General features: G+C 46.0%; 1 long non-coding RNA gene across 2 annotated transcripts in view; it reads right to left on the minus strand.

Annotated features, from left to right (window-relative positions):
- Positions 1 to 1775: 1775 nt before the first annotated feature.
- The window catches only part of LOC112545634 (uncharacterized), a 48146-nt gene continuing 33207 nt past the window's right edge, over positions 1776 to 16714 (minus strand). Inside the window, exons 6-8 of one of the 2 annotated variants that reach the window (XR_012902989.1) lie at positions 16187 to 16274; positions 11884 to 11938; positions 1776 to 2811 (exon numbers count right to left, since the gene is read on the minus strand). This is a non-coding gene — a long non-coding RNA (uncharacterized LOC112545634). The remainder of the gene's footprint in view (positions 2812 to 11883; positions 11939 to 16186; positions 16275 to 16714) is intronic. The other variant, XR_012902988.1, reaches the window with a different exon arrangement.

Here is a 16714-nt window from a genome sequence, read left to right on the forward strand (position 1 = left end):
CATTTAACTAAATTGCTTGTAAGGGTTAAACCAGGGATTCCCAAACTTTTTGACACGGGGACCAGTAAATCCATTCATGAACTTTTGGAGGACCAGTAATGTTCATTTGCATATTTGCATATTCATTAATCAAATGATGAATATTCAAATAAGTTGTTTCTGTTCTTCCCAAAACCCCCAGTACCAGCTTTAGCAAAGCTTTTGATATGGTCACCCACAATATTCTTGCCAGCAAGTTAAGGAATATGGATTGGATAAATGGACTGTAAGACAGACAGAAAGCTGGTTAGACGAGGGTTTCCCAAACTTTTTACTTTAGTTGGAAACCTTTTTTTTCAGTACTGCTTTTTGCAGCCCAAAAATATAAAAACACAAAAAACAAACTGAGAAAATACCAGACATATAGCATGTCTGGTATTTTCTCATTAGGTAAGTTGTATTATTACTAGATGTATCAGTTTGTAGTTTCGAACTGCCTGGCTGGTAAATGTGCTCAAGCTGCATGAGTGTGTCTACCAGCCAGACAGTTCACAACTACTCGAGGGGTGTGTGTGTGTGGGGGGGGACAACAGAATTCCCGGGCCAGACTAACTCATGCTTTGTGCTTTGCGGAGGGGAGGGGGGAACGGTGGCAGCGCCCCAAGATCTACATATGGACGGGTCAGTCTCACTCCCCGCAGGCTGATTCATTCCTCCCCCCTGCTCCCCCTGCTGCGCCTCTGGCCAGCCTCACTTCCCCCAACCCCCTCCCGGGCAGCCAGGTCCCCCCTGCTTCTCCTCCCAATCTCCCTTGGCCAGCCCCGCTGCCCGCATCCAGCCCTCCTTCCGGTGGCCGTTTCTCCCCCCCCCCCCCCACACACATCTTCCCCGGCCAGCTCCCTGCCCCCACTCCTCACCCCAGAATCTCCTGGCACCTGTACCTTCCTGGTGCCTCTCCCTTCCCTTACTGCCCCTGTCCCCTTTGCCCTCTTTTCCCCTGATACCCACCCCCCTCAGCACTCTCTGCCCCATTCCCCTCCTGCCCCTCTGTGCCCTCACACATGACTTGCTCCATCCTGGCCTTCCTCATGCCTACCCCTTCTTTCAAGCCTTCTCCCTGCACCTCCTCCTCCAGCCCCCAATGCCCTTCCCCTCTCCTCTCCTAGCATCTCCCTGTCCCCTTCCCACTGACACCTCCTCTCCTGCCCTTTCCCTCGTGGTCTGCACTTGGCCCCCTGGCATTTGTCTCTCTCTCCTGCATCCTGTCCCTTGGCGCCTTCCCCTCCCCCCACCCAAGCCCCTTCTCCTTCCACCCCTCTCCCTCTGCCCAAGCCTGCTGCCGCTGCTGCCGCCTCCACCCAAGCCCATTCCCATTCCCTACCTTCTGCCTTCCACATTGCAGGGCCGGAGACCGCGCTCAGGTCCCGGGGGCCGAACCTGGAGCCAGTGTGGCCCCGCCATGTGGCTCCGAAGAGTTTTAAAATCCCAGGCCGTGACGTCATGTCATGCCCGGGCATCCCCCCCGTCCACGTGCAACGCCGCACATGGGCGGCAGCAGACGGTGAGGAGGAGCCGTGCACGGCGGGGATGCTCTGGGAGCGGGGTGGGAGGACACGCGGGGGGAGCCAGAGGAGAGACCCAGCTCCACATATTGGTGGAGCAGGGCCGCCGGCTCTGTAACTCTCCGGCACTTCCGGGTTCAGGGGCGCAGGGCCCTAATCGGCCTAAGGCCGGCTCTGCCGGCAGCCACCAGGCATGCTGAGGCCCGGTATTTTTTTCCCGCGGCCTGGTACTGGGCCGCAGCCCATAGTTTGGGAAATGTTGGGTTAAACCCAAAGACACTGAGCCCTTAAGAGGCTCCAAAAAGTGTTGGCAGGGAGCCAGGAGAACCAATGAAAACAGAGTGTGAGTTCTGAATTGAAGCAGGAGTTTCCAGTTCAATCCCAGCTTACCTGTTCAGTGGCCGGAATGTCACAGGATCCCTTGGTGCCCTCAGCTCCTCGTGGGCAACCAGGCGAGGCGGTGGCACCAGCCTCCTCACAGTTGGGGGATGTAGCGGACGACCAACCCTCGCACTTGAGAGGAAGGACAGTTGGCTCAAGCCTCCTCTTCCTCCTTGCCTGATGAGGCGATAGTGACTTCTCCTTCAGTGGTGTCCCTAGATGACATGAAGACCTCCTGAGGAGGGTAGCAAATGGCTTGGGCCTCCAACCAGAAGAGGTGCAGGAGACCTGGACTCATTGTTTGGTGTCCTGGGGCAGGTGGGTCCTGCCGTAAAAGCTTTACCCCTACATGAGGGGATAGCCAAAATTGCCAAGGCCTTGTAAGAAAGCTCCTCCTATATTCTGCCAATAGTAAAGAGCATGGAGAGGAAGTACTTTGTCCCCAAGGACCATCCATACTTATATACTCACCCACCTCCAAATTCCCTAGTGGTGGAATCTGTAAATGCCAGGGAGTGCCAAGGCCAGCCTACCCCTACCCCCAAGAATAAAGACTCCAAACAGTTGGACTTGTTTGGTAGAAAGCTTTATTCTCCGGCCAGTTTATAGCTCAGGCTTTGTTTGCCCACTACAAGGTGAACACATGGCAGGTATTGGCTAAGTTCGAGACCTCCCTTCCGGAGAGTCAATGCAAAGAATTCAAGGCCCTGATGGAAAAAGGCTCTTCTGTGGCCATGGTGGCACGGCAGGCAGCTTCATATACGCAGACTCAGTGGCTTGCTCCATAGCATCAGCCATCTCAATGCAATGAGCAGCTTGGCTCCTTCTTTCGGGCCTTTCTCTGGAGGCACAGAACTCCATTCAGGACCTTCCCTTTGACATGGGTGCCCTGTTTGTGGAACAGACAGAAAATAAGCTGTATGGACTTAAGGACTCTCATACCACTTTGAAGACCCTGGGTTTGTACGTCCCTGGGAAAGAGAGGAAGAAGTTTAAGCCTCATACCTCTCAATCAAAAGGCCACTATCCCCGACAGGATACAGCCCACTCTCACCTGAAGCCCTTCAGGAAAAAGCAGGGCCACCATCCTCAATCTGGCCAGCCACCGACTAGCCAGTTTAAGCCGCAGGCCAAGCACACCTTTTGAGGATCCACCCAAGGATGGCATATTGGACTCACTGGATTCTTCACTTCTGTTTTCCTCCAGACTCCGTCCTTTCTTCCAGGCCTAGAGGGACATTACCTTGGACTGCTGGGTCCTAGTCACCACCCAACATGAAGGAAACCCTTCAGTTTTCCTCTACAGCACCTTCCAAGTCACTTTTCAGGGACCTTTTACATGAGCATCTCCTTGAACAGGAGTTATCCCAGTTGCTCCAGGTGGGAGCAGTAGAGCAGGTATTGCCAGATTTTGAGAACAAGGGCTTCTACTACTGCTATTTCCTGATTCCCAAAGACAAAGGGGGTCTACGACCCATATTGGACTTGCATGGCCTCAACAAGTACCTGGTCGGTATCAAGTTTTACATGGTCTCCCTAGCCTCCATCATCCCCAACCTGGATCCCAGGTAGGAATGTAAATGACTAGGTGGTCAAGCAGTGACTCAACTAGTGCCCCCTCCCCTCATCCCCACCGCCTCTATCAGAGAAAGGCTTGCTCTTAAAAGCCAATTCCCCCCCCCCTTGCACCATCTCCGCAGAGGGGCAGGGAAGGCAGAGGCGCAGCAGGGAAACAGTGCAAATAGGGACTGAAGCGTTCCCCTCTTGTGTCCGTCCCAACTGCTGTGCCTCTCCCTTTGAAATGTACAAGAGCTGCCCACAGAGCTTTTGTACATTTCAAAGGGAGAGGTGCATCAGTCGTCCCCACTGTGCCTCGCCTCAAGACTTTTGTACATTTCATAGGGAGAGGCGCAGCAGTCAGGACCCCATGCAAGCAGGGACTGCTTCGGTTCCTCCTTATGTGGGTTCCCTGCTGTGCCTTTGTCTTTGAAATGTACAAGAGCTGCTGTCGGCTCTTGTACATTTCAAAGGCAAAGGCACAGCGGGACAGCAAGCACCCCCTTATCGACTAATCGAGTATTCCATTGACTACTCAAATAGTTGATTAATCGAAATTTAACATCCCTTATCCCACGGACTGGTATGCCGCCCTCAATGATATGTACTTCCATATCACAATCTTTGAGGGCCCCAAACACTTTCTGAGATTCACAGTGGGCGCGAACCACTACCGATTTGCTGTCCTGCCCTTCAACCTGTTAACAGCCTCCAGGGTTTTCACCAAGTGCATGTCTGTGGTAGCAGCGTACCTGAGGCACCAGGATGTGCAGGTGTACCCCTACTTTGATGACTGACTGGCTTGTCAAGGGTCCCTTGAAGTACAAGTTTCTTCTGGACACATGCCACCTCAGTTTCCAAATAAACTAAAAGAAGTAGTTGTTAGTGTCAACTCAAAGGATAGAATTCATTGGTGTTATCTTGGATCCACTCAGGCCAGGGCATCACTCTTTCAAGAGAGGTTTGAGGCCCTGACAACCCTTCTGCAAGAACTTGCACACACCCCCACAACCACGGTGAGGGTATGTCTGCACATTTTGGAGCCCATGGTGGCCTGTACAACTTGTATCGAGTACACAATTAGTTGATAAGGGGCTGCTGCGGCTCTGCAGTTTAAATATAGTAGGAGCAAGGCATGGACGCAGCCCAGCCCCTACTACATTTAAACTGCAGAGCTATAGCAGAGGTAGGTCTGGGACCCGACTCAGGCCAGATCTGGACTACTGTGGATCTGCCTTTTAAATGTAGTAAGAACCGCCCAGCACAGAGGCGTTGCTGCTCCTCTGCCTCCCACCACCACCATGGAGACTGTCTGGGGAGAGGGAAGGAAACTGGCTTTTAAACCAGATCCCCTCAGCACCAGCTCCTGCTCCCCCCTTGCTGCCTCTAATTTAGAGGGGGGGGCAGGAAATGTGAGTAGTCGACTCGACTACCTGATAAGCTTAGGCTTATTGGGTAGTTGACTAACTGACTACTCTTTTACATCCCTAATGTAGTGCCCCCTGACAGCCTCAGGATGAGACCTCTCCAGCTGTGGCTAGTGTCCTTGTATGCACCACCCTGACATTCACTGGAAAAAATGTTGACAATCTCGCATCACATCAGGCGGACCCTAAAGCAGCGGACCTTGGAAGAACACGTCATGTACAGAATCCTCTTCCACCAGTAATCACACTGAAGGGAGCTAGTAGTTGATGTTTCAGATTGTGGCTGGAGGGCCCACATAGGTACCCTTCAGACCAAAGGGGAGTGGTCTGTTGAAGAGAGGTTGCTCAAGGAGCTCAGAGCAATCAGAAACACTTGCGGGGTGTTTCCTCCTCACTTTGAAGGTAGGGAGGTACGTGTCCTCACCAACAATACTGCCACCATGCACTATATATCAACAGGTATGGTGAGCTCTTCACTCTGAGGTGGCTGCCTCTCTCCTCCATGAGTGGGGCTATCCCCTAGTGGACTTCTTCGCAATGAAATAGAACAAGAGATGCAGCAGATTCTGCTCCAGGTTTGGTCTCAAGTGGGGCTCCCTGCTGGATGCTTTTCTCTTTCAGTGCTCGGAGGGCCTCCTCTATTCCTTCCCTCTATTTCCCCTCATCGGCAGAAAGTCAAGAGGGACAAGGTGATGATGAGTCTCATCATGCTAACCTGGCCCCACGAGAACTGAATTTATGAGCCTCATGCTCTGTGTGCTGAGGCAGTTGCCCCTGCGATCAGACCTTTTGTCCCAGTACCACAGATGCCTCCTGCACCCAAACCTCAGGTCACTTCATTTTACTATATAGTTCTTGGCTGAACCCCCAAGAGCAGGCTTATTCGGGTGAGGTTCAGAAGGTCCTCCTTGAGAGCAGAAAACCCTCAATCTGGTCTCCTTATGTAGCCAAGTGGACACAGTTCTTTGCATGGGTGAAGCAATGTCAGGTCATCCCATCCAAAACGTCTCTTCAGGAAATCTTGGACTATCTGCTCCACCTGAAGCAACAAAGGCTAGCTCTAGCCACAATTAGAGTCCACCTAGCTGCATTTCATCTGCCCTTCAAAGGCTGCTCTGTTTTGTGGCACAGTATCACATCCTGGTTCCTGAAGGCCCTAGAATGACTCATACCACAAATCCAGGATCCTCTCCTGCAGTGGGACCAGAACCTGGTCTTGGCAGGGCTCATGGGACCACCATTCAAGCCTCTCGCCATGAGTCCCTTTTCACTGCTCTCTTTTAAGGTGGCCTCCTCTGTAGGGGCAATTACATTGGCTAGAAGAGTGTCTGGGCTCTGATATCAGAGCTGCCGTACACCCGGTTCTTCAAGGGAAAGGTCCAGCTTCAGCCTCAGCTGGCCTTCTTTCCCAAGGTGGTCTCTACCCTTCACTTGGATCAGGACATTTTTCTGCCGCTCTTTCACCCCAAACCTCATGCAAACAACATTTGTGACCTAAAAGGAATGGTGGGTTGCAGGTAGCCAGGCTGCATAGAGTACCAAAATTGGTAGGGACAGCTGTAGCAGGGTCCCCAAAGAGCTGTACTGGGACCATTATTTCTAAATAATCTAGAAAATGGGATAAACGGCGAGATGGCAAAATTGGCGTACAATATTTAATTACTCAAGACAGTAAAGTCCAAAGACTACAAAGAGTTACAAAGTAATGCATAATTCCAAGTATACATACAAAATGGTGTCTATTAAATTAGCTATTACCACTCAAGAAAGAGTTGTTGAAATCATCATAGAAAGTTCTCTGAAAGCATCTACTCAATGTGCAGTGGCAGTCAAAAAAGCTAACAATGTTAGGAAGCATTAGGAAAGGGAGAGATCATAAGGCTATTATGCAAATCCATGGTATGCCCATTTCTTGAATATTATGTGAAGTTCTGGTTGCCCAATCTGAAAGAAGATATATTAGAATTGGAAAGGGTACATAGACAGACAACAAGTGTAATTAGGGGTATTGAATAGATTCCAAATGAGGAGAGATTATAAAAATTGGGATTCTTCATCTTAGAAAGGGAATGACTAAGGGGGGTATGATAGAAGTCACAAGTGAGGTAAAGAAAGTGAACAGGGAAGTACTATTTACCTTTTCACACAATAAACCAAGAGTCACTCCAGGGGTGAAAGTAGAATGCTGGGTCTTACCAGTGCACTCTGCACTGGGCCTAGTGTCTTTAGTGTGTGGGGGGGTACTCTGGGCCCTCAAAAGGGGAGGGAGCCTGTGGCTGGGGGTAGACACTCCCCCAAACAGTCCTTCATGGCCAGAGACTGGGAACCCCACGGCTGCAGCAGTGGAAGCTGGGAGCCCCAGAGCTCTGGCGATGAGAGTGGCTGGGAGCCCCAGAGCCTTTTAAATTGTTGGACTCTGGGGCAGCTGCCCCTTTTGCTCTCACCACTGGCAGCCCTGTCATAGAGTCCAGCAGTGCTGCTGCAGCAACATTTTAATATTGCTGCCTCTTTTGCCCTTGGGGAAAAACGGCAGCAAAATGCTACTGTAACACTGCCACTGGATCCTACTGGCGACTAATGAGGGGGAATAAATAATTGGATGTGCAAATACTGGGACCAGCAAGCCAATTCTTACCACTGCTCCACACAGGCCCACTTTCACCCCTGGGTCACCCATTGAAACTAACAGGCAGCACATTTAAAACAAACATAAGGAAGTATACCACACAATGCATAATCAACCTGTGGAGATTGCTATCTGGAGACACTGTAAAGGCCAAAAGTGTAACTGAATTTAAAAAAGAATAAGGTAAATTCAGAAGACAGGTCCATCAACGGATATTAGCCAGGAAGTTAAGGAGAGAACTCCATGCTCTGGTAGTTCCTAAACCTCTGACTGACAGATGCTAGAACTGTTTGACAAAAATGGATCACACAATAATTACCGTAAAATCGCGAGTATAATGCGCACCTATGCATAATGCGCACCTATCTTTTAAACGTCAGAATCCTGGAATAAACTGAACTCTTATCTAGAATGCGCACCCCGACTTTGCTGTATTTTGTCTTGCCTTTTTGTATTGCTGGGTAATCACGCGTGAGCGCATGAGTATATAGTGCGTGGCATTTCCATGCTCTCTTTGGGGTGCCATGAGTTGTTGGCGATCTTACACGACCGCTGAAAAACTTAAAGTTGTTAGCTATGCTGAGGCTCATGGCAACAGAGCTGCCAGCCGTGAATTTGATGACATAGCAGAGTCTAACATTCGGCTTTGGAGACGGCAGAAAGAGTGCCTGCAAGTGCTGCCTCGGATAAAGATTGCTGAGCGAGGTAAAAGCGCTGCATATCCTGATTTGGAGGCCAAGCTGGTTGAATGGATTGCTGAGCATAGACAGCAAGGCGGTGGTGTTAGCATTGCGGAGGTTAGAATGAAGGCTTTGACCATTGCCAAAACGTGCTAATACAGCCGGGTTTAAAGCTTTGTATGGCTGGGGCAATCGGTTCATGAATCACCATAGCCTGTCTGTGTGATGCCGAACAACAATCGCACAGAAGCTACCCATGGACTCAGACACTAAGGGTATGTCTACACTACAAGGGTATGTCTACACTACGGCCGTTAGTTTGAATTAACTTTGATAGGCGCTACACTAGCGCGCCGCTAGTTCGAACTTAATTCGAACTAGCGGAGCGCTTAGTTTGAACTAGGTAAACCTCATTCTATGACGACTAAACCTAGTTCGAACTTACTAGTTCAAATTAAGGGGTGTGTAGCCCCTTAATTCGAACTAGTGGGAGGCTAGCCCTCCCCAGCTTTCCCTGGTGGCCACTCTGGCCAACACCAGGGAAACTCTATTGCCCCCCTCCCGGCCCCGGCCTCCTTAAAGGGGCACGGGCTGGCTACGATGCCCGTGCAAGGTGCAAGCCTGCCAGCACCCAGCTAGCAGACCCTGCACCTGGCACGGCTCGAGCCAGCCACCCGCTGCCCCCCAGCCCTTCCCCTTTTCCCGGGACCAGGCTGGCGGCTCCCGGGAGCTTGCCCAGGACCGCAAGAGGCGGGCACCCGCCTGGTCTAGTGCAGACATCGTGGACCTCGTCCAAAACCTCCGCACTAGGCACAGGAAAGTGGCTGTCTAGGGCAGAAGAGCTGCCAGCCTGGCCACCCAGGAGCAGGTGTGCATGAAAATCAAGGTGGTCCATGGAGACCCCCGACCCTGAGCCCTGAGCTTACAATGGCCGTAGTGGGTCAGACCAAAGGTCTATCTAGCCCAGTAGCCTGTCTGCTGACAGCGGCCAACCCTAGGGAACCTGGAGGGGATGGACCGAAGACAGTGACCAAGCCATTTGTCTCGTGCCATCCCTCTCCAGCCTTCCACAAACTTTGGGCAGGGACACCACTCCTACCCCCTGGCTAATAGCACTCCATGGACCCAACCTCCATGACTTTATCTCACTTCTCTTTAAACTCTGTTCTAGTTGTAGCCTTCACAGCCTCCTGCAGCAAGGAGTTCCACAGGTTGACTCTTTGCTTTGTGAAGAACAACTTTCTGTTACTAGTTTGAAGCCTGCTACCCATTCCTTTCCTTTGGTGTCCTCTAGTCCTTCTATTATGGGAACTAATGAAGAACTTTTCTTGATACACCCTCTCCACCCCACTCATGCTTTTATAGACCTCTATCCTATCCCCCCTCAGTCTCCTCTTTTCTAAACTGAAAAGTCCCAGTCTCTTTAGCCTCTCTTCATATGGGACCTCTTCCAAACCTCTGATCATTTTAGTTGCCCTCCCCTCTCCCACCCTCTCTCTTCCCCTCTCCCACCTTCTTTTCCCAGTCTCCCCAAGTTTTGTTCAATAAAGAGAGATTCTATTTTTGACCACACATTTTCTTTATTTTGTACATCAGGAAGGGGGCTTAGGGAAGGGTAAGTGGAAGGAGGTGAGGGAGGAATGGGGTACGAGCCCCCGATGGGGAGGACTGGGCTGGCTCTGCGGGCTTCTGGGGGTGGAAGCTCTCCTGCAGCCCTCCAATTGCCCCTTCTCCCCAGATGGCAGCCTGCAGCAAGTGCAGCCGGTCTGATGGCCGAGTGCTGTGATGTGCCCAGTGTGGGCACTCAGGGCACTCCAAGCCAGGACTGCTTTGCAAGCGGGGCACCCCTGAAAACTGTCTGTCCGGGGTGGGGATCGGGTCCCTTTAAGCACAGCCCTCGGCTAGCCTGAGACAGCAGCTCCATGCTCTAAGTCCTCATCTGATGCCCTGCCGGCACTGCTTCCGGCCATCCTTAACCCCGGTTCAGGGTCCACTTAATGTGGACATGCTAGTTCGAATTAGTCTGGATGCGTTAATTCAAACTAAGCTAATTCGAATTAACTAATTCGAACTAAGTTAATTCAAATTAGCGCTGTAGTGTAGACATACCCTAAGTTACTACAGTTCCAAAAGTTTATCATAAAACTACGCAAGCAGCACTGCTACGACCTTTCATTAATTGGTAACACAGATCAGACACCATTCAATTTCAATAATCCCTACAACAGAATGCTTGAAGTGAAACTTTCCAAGACCGTCTCCATTGCTACCACAGGCCATAAAAAGTCTAGGTTTACCGTAATGCTTGCTTGCATGGCCGACAGAACGAAGCTTCCTCCTTATATTGTGTTCAAGCGCAAGACAATGCCAAAGAATGTTATATTCCCAAACACCGTTCACGTGCGTGTTCACCCTAAAGGCTGGATTGACGAAGCTTTAATGCTTGTTTGGCTACTGTCGGTTTGGGCGAAGCGGCCGGGTGGACTTATGAGAAAGTGGTCTCTAAGGCCGTGTCCAGACTCAGGGGTTTTTTCGGGAAAAGTAGCCTTTTCCCGAAAAAACTTCCCCTGCGTCCAGACTCAAGCCGCGTTCTTTTGAAATTATTTCGAAAGAACGCGGCTTTTCTTTCGATGGCGGTAAACCTCGTTTCACGAGGAAGAACGCCTTCTTTCGAAAGTTCCTCTTTCGAAAGAAGGCGTTCTACAATGTAAAGAGGCCGTCTTCGAAAGAGAGCATCCAGACTCGCTGGGTGCTCTCTTTCGAAAAAGCGGATTTCTCTTTCGAAAGATCCGCCTGCAGTCTAGACGCGATCTTTCGAAAGAGGCTCTTTCGAAAGATGCTTTCGAAAGAGCCTCTTTCGAAAGAAGCCTGCAGTCTAGACATAGCCTAATAGTTTTGGATGCATTTCGGTGTCATCGTATGCCATCCATCAAGAAAAGGCTTCAGCAGGACAAAACAGACTTGGCAATTATTCCTGGTGGAATGACCAAAATGTTGCAGCTGCTTGACGTGACAGTTAACAAGCCAATGAAAGATGCACTACGCAGGAAATGGAACACCTGGTTGTTGGAAGGTGAACATACATTTACTGCTGGTGGATGTATGCGAACACTGACTCTGCAAGATGTTACCCAGTGGATAGCGGATGTCTGGCTTGAATTTGATCCCGCTATAATAGGGAAGGGGTTTCTGAAATGCAGCATCTCGAATGTTATGGATGGCAGTGAGGATGATGCCCTGTGGATGGAGCCGAACAATGATGAATTGGCTGAGGGCGAATTACCGGTATGCGAAGATGACAATGATTTCTATTACCTGAATGAAGATGTTGAGGGCTATACCCCGGGAGATATTGCTCGTCTATTCGAGGAAGATTCTAACAAAAGCGAATTCAAGGGCTTCGAAGATGAGTAGAAGATCAATTAACATATTTGCTTGTTTGCACTGCAGTGTTGATTTCATTTGTTTAACTTACCTTTTTGAAACTGTGTATATAGTTGCTTGTCGATGCTAATAAAAATCAACTTAACGTCTGGTGTCCAGTGATTAATTAACTGCCACGGAACCACCAAATGAAAACTTAAAAAAAATAAAATAACCTTCTATGGATAATGTGCACCCCGACTTTGATGCTAAAAAAAAAAAGGGAAAAAAGTATGTATCATACTCACGATTTTACAGTACTCTGTTCTGGTTCATTCCCTCTGAAGCATCTGGCACTGGCCACTGTCAAAAAACAGGACATTGGGCAAGGTGGAACATTGATATGACACAGTATAGCCATTTTTGTGTTCTTAGAAAGAAGGGTTTATGGTTGACCTGCAGCTGATGATACTATTTTAGCTGAGAATCTATTTATGTTCCAGTAACAGTTATTCTCTATCCCTCAATGGAATTCTATAAACAAAATCAATTAGAAAATGAGGATAGCTTGTGTTGAATTCTAGCATAGCCTAGTGATTATTTTGTCCCAAAACAAAGATGTGACCACTAATAATTAATAATTTAAGGTAATAGGATGTCAAATGATATGTGGACTGTCGTGTACTAGGAGAGGAGCTTTCATCATAGTGCAATGTATATGAAATAGACAATAAGAATCAGAAACATTAGACATCTGTCAGGATGGTGTAGACGGAGCTTGGTCCTGCCTTGAGGGCGGGGGGCTGGACTCGATGACCTCTTGAGGTCCCTTCCAGTCCTATTATTCTATGATTCTATGAAACAGGAATGGAAAAAGAACTTGAGATTGAATTATAACAGATTCTGAGGTATTCTGGTTAGGAAACCAACTTGTCCTTTCAGCTGATTTATTCAGTTGAATTTATCATGGTTCCTACAAAAACATGATTGATATATCTCAAACTCGTAAGACTATTTTATGTATCCCATGATAGATGCTGATCCTGTTTCTGCACCTACTAGAGAAGGAACTCTTTTATCCTCTTTAGCAGAGTGACAAGTTAGAAATGACTTGTCCTCATGTAATGATTCTGCTTTTGGTTATATCTTCCCTTTGTCTGGCTCTCATTCTTTGCAGCCTGTGTCAAAGATGATTGCAGTAAGTGGAAACAAGCAGCTGCCAGCCAAGTGTTAGAAGTGCTAGAGACTCCTTTGTAGTGGCATATGAGCTATGTTTAAAAACATCAGTTAGCCATTTAGGAGCAGATAATCTTCCATGTGAAGAACACAAAGTTTGTTTCATTAGCAAAATTTCTCTCCTGCATGCCACAGTTTGTGGTACCTTAGAAATAAATAACCCCGCAAATAGGTTGGTTTTGCCTTCTAAATGCTCTTGCAGCTAAAACAATAAAGATTTTAACAATAGAAATTCTTTCTTTCCTGGCAGTTTTTCCTTTTGCTCTTTTCCTGAGCTGATGTCATAGTGGGTTCATTGTCCTTATAATGAATGAAAATATTAAATATAACTAGATTTAAATAAACAAGGGAACACACCAGCTCCAGGTTAACAACAAACTCTTCTTTATTAAATTCTTCCTTAGAGAAACAGATTTTAAATGGCTTCTGCTATCCATGGTTTGCAAGATAAGACTTTTAGGGCTGACTATTCAAGTTTCCAAAGAATCAATGCAAATTGACATAATTCTAAAACATAGTAATTTTGGCTTTTTAAACTGTTTGTAACATTCTTAGTAAATTACTATTTTAGTTTTTATACCAAAGAAACATATATTGATACATGCACTATAAATCACTGATTTTGAAACTAGGAGTTTTAATCCCCGGGTCTGAAAGAAACTCCCTCTCAGGCCTTAAGTGAGAAGATTTAAACTCTCAATTTCCTAATCTGTCAACCAGAGATAGTTATATTAATATTATCTCACAGCGAATTATGATTATTATTTAGCATTTTACAGATGTTTAAACATGTAAATCCAAATACTTATTAATAAAATAATAATAAATCAAGAAATTGAACTGATCCTCAGCTATTAGCAGGTGCACACTAATGGTATTCAGTTTTACAAATAAACAGAAGTTCAAATAATTATCAGAGAGTTCCAATATTGAGATACTATAAACTGGAAGCTTTCTCCAAATTACCGAATAAATTGTCTTTAGGATTTAGACACCCCTTTCATTATCATTCTAGATCTGAATAACTTAAAAAGCCTAGTAATTAGTGGCAGGAAAATCAAACTATGGTATATAGTGACATCTGATTTTCCCCTTCATCAAATTGTAATCTGTCACTATTTTGCTCATGTAAATTTATTTAGTGGCAGCAAAAGGACAAAAAAGAGTAAGAAAATTACATTGAAAAAATCAAAGTACATACCAAACTTCTGAATTTTATAATAAAACTCCTTCTCTACTATTTTCTTATTCCAAACTGCAATCTAAAATCCTGATTTGAGTCATTATGTAACAAGGCTCAATCTGTAGAAAAAATCCTAATCTGAGTACAAATACAGCTCTGTACAAGGCTTAGTGTCTTTTACCTTTTGTTTGAGGTACTTTGGCTACATAATGGTTTGAACTATAACACTTTCTGAGATCTTATGGTAGACTTTTATGTCAATGCACAACAACGAAAAATCTAGATGAAATGATTACATTTACTATATTAATGGGTGAATAGTGACCCCATGAGGACAATATTTAAAAAAATATATTAATATAACTGTTTTAACCACACATTAAATCAAGTATTGTATGTTTATCACTTGTATAGTACCTATACGTAGGATCATTCAAATAAGCATGCTGCTCAGATTTAGGATCTTTCTACAGCCTTTGTTAGATAGTATTCTTAAGAATGAGCCTTTTTTTTTCCAAACAAGAATTGTCTACAGCCTATCAGTGCTGGCTGTATATACATACAGTGAAGTACATATACGTAAGACAGTTTTTGTAATCCAGGATACATCTAATCTATTATGGTAAGTCAACCCAAGCTATGTAATTCCAGCTACATAAATAATGTAGCTGGAGTCAACGTATCTTAAGTCAAATTGCCACAGAGTCTACACTGCATGGGACTGATGAGAGACTTACCTTACTCCTCTTGTCTGGGGTAGAGTAGAGCGGTCAACTGCAGACCCACTAAATCAACTGCCAATGTATCGATCTCAGAGTATTTATTTTGGCTGTAGTATAGACATAGGCTCATATTGAACCTTCAGTAACACTTGCCTGACTTCATTATTTTCCAATCATGCCCTCATTGATAACTAACCTACTTCCAATTTGGCCTGCAAAACATCTCTTATTGGTAATGATATGCGAAAGAGTCAGCTTTGACTTTCAGAGCCCAGGCCCTGCATCCGAGGCCTGTCACTCAGGAAAAAAAAATCTTGTTGGCTGCAACAGAGAAATTTGTATCTGGAAATCAGTGAGAAAATTAATATGGAAACCCACAATACCATTTTTAAGAGTCACTATCCAGAGTACATCAACATTTTAAGATGGGCACTATAGAGGGTATTTAGTCTTCTACATTTTCAGTTTTTATTTTTAAAAGAATCTGGAGATTTGTCAGTGTTTATTTTCCAAACATTAAAACTGGAATGAAATCAGGTTAAAATGTAAAAATGGAGGAAAAACTGGGGTATGGGAACATTCATAATATATATACATTATAGTATAATTGAAACTTTTTCTAATGTATAAAGGTATATTTTCTTTCTCTCAGAGCTATGGGTTTTCCAGAAATCCTGGTTTCCATACACTCGCATAATTTTCTTCAAAGTATCGTTATTCATGTTGCGCCTCCTCTTGCTATCTTGGAGGTAGTCCAATTTTGAAAATACGTGCTTTGCATCAGTAGACCCAGGGGTTTACTCACAGCTTGCTGTGCCTCTTTCCTGCAGTTGGGAAGTCTGTCTTGATAACTGTTCCAAAAAGTCAGCATATCGAGTTTCACACTGTCAGGGTTTGGCAAGTTTATATAAGAAGCAAATTCCCCTTACAGCTTTGAAATTTCATCTTTAGTGGCAAATGGTTAAAACATTCTGGTCATAATCTGCTGCAAAATTCATCTGGAGGAAGAGGTGCAACGCCTGGTGACATTCCAAAAAAATATTCAGCACCAAACACTTTGGGGCTCTTACAGGTCATGGTCATTTCCCATTTCCTGCTGAGCATTGTGTTGAAGAGTTTAAATGTTTTTCTCCCCTTGTGTTCAGTGTCAGAAGGATTTCCAGAAACAGCTGGGTTTTCTTGCCCCATGTTTCTTCTGCAGCTTTTATGCTCAGTTCAGTTAAGTTTTTGTTTTTCAGAGTCCAGTAGACCTCTATATGGGCAAACATGTTGGGAGTAGTTGGAAAAAAAAATCCAGTGTTTTCTGTGTGTCACAATGTAATTCTAAGTTTTCAACAACTAACATTATCTTGGTGCACAGAATCTGGTAATCCTTCTTGTTATTTATTAGTCTCTTTAGAAGTCTGCTTTATAACCAACAAACTCAGGATGATACAGGAGATGTATTAACATCTTCCACGTGTTATTTACCTGGCAGGCAGCAAATTACAAGCTCATCCACCAATGTGACACACAACAGGGAAAGGTAATCGACAGTCAGCTCTTCACTCATCTCACACTGTAAAACAAAACCTTCAAATTGTTTGCAATCTTGAAAATGGTCCCAAATCCAGTTATGCAAGTTTTCATGTCTTTCATTTCTTCTGTAGCACTAGCTGCTGACAGATGGGCAGATGAGCAGGACAAGTAATGCGTAGCAGCTCTGGTTTCTGATTGAGCTTAATCTCCTGTGCAAATTTAGCCATATAGAGAGCAGAATCTGTGTTAATTTTGGCCACATTTCTCGAGTTACATGTCAAACATGTCAGTTACTGCTGCGCCAACAAAACAGGTGACAGCAGAGAGGATTAATATCACATGAACACAAAACAATTCAAGTTTATTTGCTTTGAAATGAACAAAAACAAAAGGCCAAGAATTGGATGCTCCAAAGTATCAGGAGATTTGTCAAAAATCAGATTAGCCACCACATTTCCATCAATTTACTACATCAATTCA

The sequence above is a fragment of the Pelodiscus sinensis genome, chromosome 3, assembly GCF_049634645.1.
Source record: "Pelodiscus sinensis isolate JC-2024 chromosome 3, ASM4963464v1, whole genome shotgun sequence".
In the NCBI taxonomy this organism is placed as follows: domain Eukaryota; kingdom Metazoa; phylum Chordata; order Testudines; family Trionychidae; genus Pelodiscus; species Pelodiscus sinensis.